Here is a 10,087-nt window from a genome sequence, read left to right as displayed (position 1 = left end):
ACATAATAGTCAGAGCGCTAAAAAAAAAAAAAAAAGCCCTGTCGTCCTCCAAAACCTGGAGAATGCAGACATATTTATGAACAGCTGCTCTTTGAATCAGATACAAGTGAAAAATGAATTGAACTCAGTTTGCTTTCTGCTGTTTTATTCTTGGAGCAGGGATGATTGGGGGTGTGGGGGACTTTGCCAAGACTACACAAACACAGATTCATATCCTTCATGCCTCTCTATGACTTTATGCTTGTGGAAGAGAACAAAATGAGGATCAAACATGTAAAAACAAAAAATACGTAGGCGTAAAGGAATAGAGCAAAGTTTTTGCACCGCTGTAAGATGAAGGAAACTGCAATGATACACTTTTTATCAACTTCAAACAGTATTTGACAGTATTTTTTTTTTTAAACAAACAAAACATGTTTCCATTTGTATCCTTTTTGCATTTACAAACTGTAGTCTCATCAAACTGTGTTGCGGTCTCATTAGCAAATTTTCAGTGAAATTTTGTGGTCATTAGTAGTGTAGTGAAGAATCAAGTCACTTTAATCAAAGCAGCTTTCTGTTAGTCAATGCAACGAATATGCCTAAACAGTCTTGGACCTGTTGCGAAATCTTTTCTTACTCACACGAAATTCCTGAACTTGTTGATTCTAATTGAAATGACTACAGTTGTTTGGTCCCCTACACCCTTCAACCCTTCGAAGCTCTCACTCCGAAGGGTAAACCCTTTGAAGGGATTAGGGCGTAGGGATGAGCCCTTCCGAATGGAACGCAGGGTAAAGAATGATTCTGGAGGTGTGTGTGTACATTGATGTGTTTCTGTACATTTTTCCTTGATGTACGAATAGCATTTTTAAAAGCCAATTTTTTCCTCTTTAAATGTATTTTTGTTTATTTATTTATTTGTTTGTTTGTTTGTTCATTTATTTAGCATTTTCTTTGCTGGTTCTGTGAGCAAATCTTTGGAAGCCCACAGAATTAACAAAAAATGTATTTAAAAAAAAATCAGAAATGCAAGATTTAAACTCAGAATTGTGAATCTTTTTTCTTGCAATTTCAAGTTTACATCTCACATATTCTGTTTTTTTTTTGTTTCCGCCATATAATAAAAAAATTAAATAGGTGTGACGTTTGCGACTTTTTATCTCACAATTTAGATTTTTTTCTCATAATTGCAAGTTTATATATCACAGTTCCGACTTTACTTCTCACAATTGCAAGTTTATATAATATATAAACTTGCAATTGCAGGTTGACATCTCACAGTTCTGACTTTTTTTCTCAAAATTGTGAGAAAAAAGTCACATTTGTGGGAAAAAAAGTCTGAATTGTGAGATAAAAAGTTGCAATTACCTAATTGTAATTTTTTAATCCCTTGGTAGAAATAAACTATCATAGAAATCTAGAAATACGAGGAATGGATTTAAACATGGTAAAATGTGCTATTTTTATTTCTTTATTTATTTTAACAAGAAACGTGAGAAGGCATTCATCTCCCACCATCACTGAAAAACAAAAATGTTTGCTCACAAATCATTTAGAAGCACATCTTTGGCTCATCAATGTGACAATCATAATTAGAGCGTGACATGGGAGGCCGTGACCCCTGGCAGTGCAGCCTATAACAAACGTTAAGCCCTGAGGCTGAAGGCAGGTCAGGTCTTAGATCAGGAGCTTCAGGCCACCCAGTTTGGCAGGTCTACCTATAAACAAGGATGTGGACTGAAGGAAAGACCTGACAACACTGAAGGTTTCGATTTCTGTATAACATAATTGTACACTGACCAGTGATCAAGCGTGGTATGCATCAAATGTAGAATCCGATCTTTGCTAGTGAAAGCGTTATTTAGCTTGATTAGCTAGATTAATTTGCATTCTACACTATAATTTATCGACGTTATCATTTACTGGCATAAACAAGTCTGTGGTTAAAATATCTCCAGATTGCATCTATTTTATGCTTACAACAACAACAGCAAAACTATTATAAATTGTATTTCTATATATAGCCCTGTTGTTAATAATACATCTCAATCTGTAGACATCAGCAAATATGACACAGTCCATATTTTACTGTTTACTACTGAATGTGTTTATTTATGTGTGTATATGTTTTCTGTTTAATTTCTAAAAAAAAAAGGGCTGTTGTTCATTTGTCCTATTAGAATTGCTCAAAATCTATCCCATGCCTTCATAAGCCATTTCTTTGTGGCAATGTAAGTTTATAGGCAGGAAACAAAATGTCTAACACAGCAGATTATCATGTTAATAAAATGTATACATTTATAGGAATGACAGAAGATGTTAGCAATCTGATCTCTAAACAAACAAGTATATATTTAACAGAGTGTGAGTGTGTATATGAAAATAATTTATTTAATTCGGTTTGTCCCCTGATACATCACAAATGATGGCAACAGATTTTGACAGCTTTGTGTAAAGAAAGTAGTCTCTGTTTACAGGGTAGTACAGAGCCTTTCTTGTGGAGGAAGGGCCAAATAATATCAATGATTTCCTTATCCTTTTAATCAGAACATCATCATAAAGACATGTTTTATATCTCTTTATATATATATATATATATATATATATATATATATATTTGATGAACCATATTTCATTAGACTTATACAGATCCCCAGTCTCTGTGTGTTTGTTTATTAAAACAATGCAAAAAATGTGAAAAAAAAAAATCAGTAGATTCCTTCTGGGCCTGCTGATAGGATGTAATCTGTGACCTCTGGGTTACCCGTACAGCCATGTGAGATACGGGTACTTTGGCTGTCCTCTATCTGTCTATCTGTAGCCCACATACTATTATCTTATTGGACAGAGATTCCACTTCTCATAGCAGCAGACTGCACATCTCTGCAATGACTCATTACATGCAAAGGCCTGTGGGAAGATGGTAAAAGACTTTGTCAAATTACATTAATATTATACGCATATACAGACATTGGCTATGCCTGTGTAGAAGCAAAGCCCGACATAAATTTATGGGTGTTTCTTCAGCTATGGGCACTTTTTATGTCCTAGGGGTTGATTTATTGTTATTAAAACAGATTTCTTTTATTTTATTTTATTTTCGTTATTCTTTTCTTTGGATTTTCTGTTTTCTTTGATGTGTTATAGAAAAAAAAGACAAATATTTTCTGTGATGCTGTGATGAGATATATCAACTGTTAGTGGACAAATCAAATAAACTAGTGTTTTTCCAAAAGTCCACAGAGCCAAAGATCCCTATAGTTGAAGAAACATCCTTATGCTTACATATAATAAATGATGGAGTAAGATTATCCATTGTAAAAACCAACTGCAGAATGGAATGCCTGCCTCTCTTTTTCATTCTCTCTCTCTCTCTCTCTCTCTCTCTCTCTAAATAAGAACCATGTGTTTCTTCCTACATCTTCATGTTCTCATAACACAGAGCGCTGTTCGCTAACCTTCCCAACAGTGACCGTCAGTGTCTCTCTGACTCATGGGTCTTAAACTTAAAACACACGTGTTTCTGACTGTAATGTGTTCTATATAACTGTTCATCAGTACATAATGAGAATATAATTGTAAAAGTGTCTCCCACAGGACAGAGGTCATCCATTTGCACGGAACGCCTGGATTTAAATAGGCTGTTTAATTCTTCTCTGCTACACCACAGACGTGGTCAAGGTTACTAGACTAAAATTCTAAAATGCACAAACACCATAAAGTAGAGAGTGGTGTGAATATAATTTTTACAATCAGCAAAATGTCCGTCCCCCTGGAGGTTTTTTGGCAAAACGAGAGCATACAGGGACACAGTAAGCCTGGTTTGTTCAAAGCTCTCGGTCTTTTCCAGCATGCCCAGACCTCCATACTGGGCTTATCAGGCCTCTGCGCACATTCCACACAATGTTAGCTGGAGACAATGCTGTTACAATGCATGATAATATTTTTACTTTCACACTCTCCCTTCCCAACATTCTTTCACATTTTCCACCCTAAAGGTGCAATCACATTTGGCTTCAAACATTATTTGGGGGCCCACAATGTGTGTGAAAATGGGCAATAGGATATGATGTCATACTAGAGCTTTTGTATTATATTATATTTAGGGCTGCACGATAAATCGCATGCGATATTTAACGCGCATCTTATCAGTAAAGTCGGTTCTGTAATCAGCGGTAAATCTCCATCACGTGCGTGCTTTCACATTGAGCAGCATTAACTACACAGAGCCGTTGTTCACTGACGAGCTGCGCAAAAAATCCGCGAATATGAACGTGGTTTCAGCTCGTCAGTGAACAATGACTCTGTGTAGTTAATGCTGCTCAATGTGAAAGCACGCAGGTGATGGAGATTTACCGCTGATTACAGAACCGGCTTTCTGACAAGATGCGCATTAAATATCGCATGCAATTTATCGTGCAGCCCTAATTATATTATATTACAGTATTACATTATAATTCATTCAAATGTTTTAATTAAATTTTTGTGTGAATGAAAAGTCAGAGGAACATGAAGTGAAGTGTGACCACCCCACTTTCAGTAACAGGGAAGATAGGACATTTATATGGGATTTTTTAGTCATCTTTTTCTTTCTGTGCCCACACACACATACAAATAGAATTCAGGTATGGGGTGACATTAGCCATCATCCCTCATTTCCTTGGCTTTTTGCACTATTTGCTAGTGGGAAAGGCATGATAATATGGCTCTATTACTCTTCTTGCCGATCATACAACACCTATGCAACTCACCCTCTCTCCCTATTTTCTCTTTCATCATTCAAGTGTTCCCAGTTGTTCACTTTCTGAGAGTCTTTATGTTTGTTCAGCAATTATGAGGTCCTGCATGACGATGGTGTGAAGATGGCTCTAATAGAATCCATCTGTGGAGTCGGCCAGGACTATAAAGAGCTCTAATAAGATCTTATCAGCCTCGGGATGAGACTGTTGTTATCTCAACGGCTGCCATTTTCCCCCTGCAGACACCTTCATCAGCCACACCGTCATGAAGGAAGAGCTGTGTTTTCTTTTGTTGCTTGTTCTGTAGCTTTCTCATGCTACTTTCGATTCTCGCTTTCTCTCACAAACTCGTTTATCCACTCCTTTCTCTCTTTCTTTGCGTGTATTTGAGTGGTTCTCTATCTTGTAGCAATGCCTCCAAATGTTTCTAATAAAACTAGTGTCAGGGTGGAGTATTGCTGGCAGATCTGCGCTTTTGTGAGTTGTTCTTTGACATTTAGGGAAAAACGCTTTAAGAGGACTGCAGGGCAATAACTCAGCGCTTTTTGGGGAGGGGTGGACAGTTTGGCATGGCTTTGAAAGGGGCCCAAGGAAAGGCACTCGCGCATTTGTCTTTTTTCATCATGCTCCATGTTTCTGGTTTCTGTGGTCAAGATACGAATGATCGTTCAGGAAATGAGAAGGACCCAAATCTTTTTCAAACTTGTCATCGCTGTAAGAGATTTGCAGCCAGACGGCTCAAATTATTACGTTTCAGAGAAAATAAGGACCAGGATGTCTGAGAAGCTCTTACCTTTGTTACATACAGTTAAGCTACAAAGACACATGACAAAAAATATAACCCAAGTCTGAGTTAAAGGTGAAGTGTGTCATTTTTCAGTGTTAAAATGCTTTTTCCTCTGTTTAATGTACAGTGACAACTATAAGTGAGCCATTAGTAACACTGACCTCTCATGTACAGTGTAAAAACTTAAAATTAACCTTGGATTGACGTAATTCATAAAGGTAGTAATTAATTCTGCATGTTACTTTTGTAAACCCTGGGTTGTAATTTACGTATTTATTTATTATTCACTGTATTACTTTGTATAATATAATAATGTTTCAAAATATTATTTAAATGTGTGTAATTAGGTTATATAAAATTCTATATATAAAATTAGGAAGATTATATTATATTATATTATATTATATTATATTATATTATATTATATTATATTATTGTGTTATGTGAGTGACAACTCACCATTTTAATAACAGATTGAAACATGTAAAACATGTCTGGCTTTAATTTTTCTCTCAGATGCTGGAACTAAACATATGTGATCTGTTTCTACAACTGTACAAAGCTCATAAATATTTAATGAGGTAAGCTGGTTTAGTTTGTGATTGGCTGTCTGCTGATGCTGCTGAAAAAATAACGGCATAGTTTTTCAATGCAAAAGGCACTGAATATTGTCGGTCACTTGATTTGTGTTTTATACCTTAAACATGTTCCTATTGCTCAAACAGTAGAACATGGTGCTAGCAACGCTAAGGTCATGGGTTCAATTCCCAGGGAGTTAATAAACTAAACAAATGTAGATGTCTTAATACATTTCTCAATAAAAGCATTTGCAAATTACAGAAATATGAAAATATCAAAGGTAAAGGAGCTTTACATTGCTGTTTTCAGTTTTACATTTGTGTTTTCAGTTTTTAATTTTTCTCCTATGAAGTGCATTGTGGCTGTGAGAAACCCCTCAAACTGAGAAAAATCACTTTTACCACTTCAATTTTACCACATCGTGGAACATTTTAATTTTCACTGTGAACAAACAAATTGCTTGTTGCTTGAATCTCATTGCATCTGTTTGGCACGCAGTGTAGGACGACTTCAAAGTAACACCACCAAATATTACCCGGTGGGTCATTTTGTTGCAGGATCTTTTTTTGTGTGTGTGTGTCACAGAAATATGCACCATCATTAGTCACCATGAAATATGAGTAAGCATAAATCTCTCTGCAGTACTTCAAGTGAAATGAAGTGCACTGTTTGACCACAAGCACATGGGACGTTTCTGCTTTGTGTTATTTTAATAGATTTGTATTTTGGGATTGTTTCAAGGCTGGTTACACTGTCAATAGCTCTCGGTTGTTTCCTTTGCTCTGTGACACATCTTTCTGGAAATGTCTCGGAGTGGTAATTGTTTTAAGATGCAGAGCTTGCTTCAGACAGAAGGGGAAATCAACTTTGATATTTTCTGTGGTTCAGGGATAGTAGACAGCATGGGACTGGGCAGCAAACGGTTTATGACATCCGTTGAAGTCATTTAATGGAATGAGATGTCCAGTTTGTCTAATTAATATAGTTGGTTTATGCAACATTGCTTTTTGAGACTGGGATATTGGCTAAGGATACTTTTCTGGTAAGATCCACTTGGTCTTACTTAGCCCAGAGGCCCTGGACTTGTTTCTGAGGTCATCTTGTGATCCTTGTCTCATGTCTGCTCGACTGTTTGGCATTCTTGGAATGGAATGTGAAACCGAGTGGACGCCACCACCGTAGTAGTCGTGGCAATGCAATTTACAGCCTGTTAACCCTGGAATTAGCATTGAGCCTGGAAAGATGCCGTCCAAATGTTGTCCTTCATCACTGCGGATCCTCAGATTTGAACAGATTTTAACCTTTGAGTAGGTCAAGGAAAACCATATCCTGAACCTCTCATGTTTGCAGATATAACCTTGTGCATGACTGGACTGGAAAACAGGTTCTGTAATGACTGACTCCAAGCTAGATAGCAGGAAATGCAGTTACCCTTTCAACAAACTGCATTTACAGACCCGATTGTAAATGGCTACATGTAGAATGACTTTGGTATAATTACATAAAAGTCCAGTGTGCAAATCATACTATGAATGTCAGGTGAATTACTTATATATTTGTATATATTTAAAGGCAATTTTTGAAGTGTAATCTGTTGAGATTTGTCTCATGCAAGCATAATGAAATCAAAATAAATTTTAGTGCATTATCTTAAAGATATTTCTGTGAAATCGTTCACTAAAACAATGTGTTCGAAACAATCTTCTCACAGAAATCGCAAGTAAATTTCACAAATAATTACAAAGAAAAGGCAAGTGACATGATTAAATGTGAAATTTTGAAGTAGAAAAACATACTCTAATAATCTTTCTTTTATTTACTTATTTACAAAAAAAATGACACATTTACATGAGATTTACAATATTGTTTTTTTTTCCTGAAATAATGTAGCAAAATAAAGTAAAAGCTTAAAACAAACAAACAAACAAAAAACATTTAGACCACTTAACTTAAGGATTGTTATCGGGATGTGAAGAGACTTTCTACCAGCATATAACAAAAAATGTTTCTGAAGACAATCACCTCCAATGTCTCTGTTGATTGAAGCTTCATTCTACTTCAACAGAGCACCTCTTCAGCGACCATATCACCTGTCAAATCTCTTTTATGAACCATGACTAAATGCATTTGGCCAGGCTTTATAACACAGCAAGCTAATGCTGGAAAAGCCACTTCAGTGGAGCCATCAGTTTAAGGATATAGACCACAGATAATATCAGGCAGGAAGAGAAACTTGGATTTTTCTTTTCTCACTGAGCTTGACTCTGGCAAATGGTTTTAAAATCCACTAGATATACTGCCTTTATTTCTTGGGACGTTTTCGTACAGCCTGCAGGCTATAAGATTTTGTTGACCTGAGGAGCTGAACCGTGAGGGCAGCAGAGCTAAAGAAGAACTGGGACACGCTGGCAGACTTCAGACGCCGTCATCTACTTCTTGCCCAAACAGATAGACATAAAAAGCTTAGACTTGTGTGTCAAGAGCTCTGGAGCCACCAGAGTCAGATGAGGTGTGTGCAATAGCTTAATGCAAATTCAAGAGTTTATCCTGACATGGGAAAGCAGTGACTAAGACTAATTTAGGATCAGGAACATGGAAAGAAACCTTTTTTTTCAGTGAATGCTCAGTATAGCAGTGTGGGTTTGAGGAGATGCAGGTTAGATGATGTTTAGAAGTATATAGACAAATACTTAAAATTCAATCAAGTAACTTATCAATCATTGTTCAATAATGTAACTTAATTAATTATGTAACTTAATTATCAAAGATTATCAATAGGATTTTGAATACAACTTATGATATATAAATACATAAATAAATATTATTTATTTATTTATTTATTTATTTACTTGCTGTATTCAAAATCCTATTGATAATCTTTGATTAAGATACATGATTATTGAATGGAAAGTATTCATTAACTTTGAGCCTATTTAATTATGATTGGAACTTAAATTAAATTAAAAAAATGATATTTATTTTTTTAATTATGACTCTTAGCCTATTTAATTTGGATGGATCTTGATTAAATAAAATGCTATTCATTCATTCATTCATTCTTATCGTTCCAAATGTCTGAATTGGGTTCATACTTTTAGTTCCATATACATATATTCTTCATCTATTTTTTATTATCATTAAATATAATTCCTCATTCCAGTGTGTGTGTGTAATAGTCGCTTCCTTAAAAGAGTTGCTTGATGTGCTTGTTTGTGTCAGAATGGTTATGGGGCAGTTACACTTATGATTTTGCCCTGATCTAGGTTCAAGCTGAGGTAAACTGGGACAAACACCGCCGGCAGCTGAATCATCACAGACCATCAGTGCCTTAGACACACTTCAATCATACATTTTTGCTGTCACTTTAATATGCAGCGAGTTAATACACGAATGGAGGCAGTGTGAGTGTTTGTGTGTGCATATGCATTAATGCATGTTAGCGAGTAATCAGCATAATTATTTCAGATGCATTGCGAGATCAACTTGATAATGCACAAACACAATCTTTAGCTCTTTTAAAACCACAGATTGTGATCATTTATACTATTAAGGCTGGAAGGAAATTAAACTTCTCTGAAAAAAAAAAGATGTTGGGATGGAGGTTTGACCAAATAATAGTCGGAAGGAATGAGGTAAGTGGCTGTTTATATGCAATTATCATTATGACTGGTGGGATTACGTGAATGCACATTTTGACATTCACTACCTCAGCTTTATAATCCAAAAATGTAAACTTGACTTCTTGAAAACGCACAGATTAGATTTAATAACAGTATCAGAGCTAGAAGGAAATTAAACTTTCCGGGCAAGAATAAGCAAATAATTTCCTGACTTTTAATAAAATCTTTCCACTATCTGGATAAATCCTGAGAAATTTATGAGCATCTGCAATGCATGCTCTTCCTTCTGAATAAAACATTACTTTTGCCCCTTGAAATTTATGACGGTACGCTGGAACGTTTCTAGACCTACCGGATAAACGGCTGAGGGAAGCTATAAG

The sequence above is a fragment of the Sinocyclocheilus anshuiensis genome, unplaced genomic scaffold, assembly GCF_001515605.1.
Source record: "Sinocyclocheilus anshuiensis isolate Anshui unplaced genomic scaffold, SAMN03320099.WGS_v1.1 scaffold1316, whole genome shotgun sequence".
Classification (NCBI taxonomy): Eukaryota; Metazoa; Chordata; class Actinopteri; order Cypriniformes; family Cyprinidae; genus Sinocyclocheilus; species Sinocyclocheilus anshuiensis.
The sequence above is the reverse complement of the archived record's forward strand: the minus strand, read 5'-3'. Positions refer to the sequence as shown.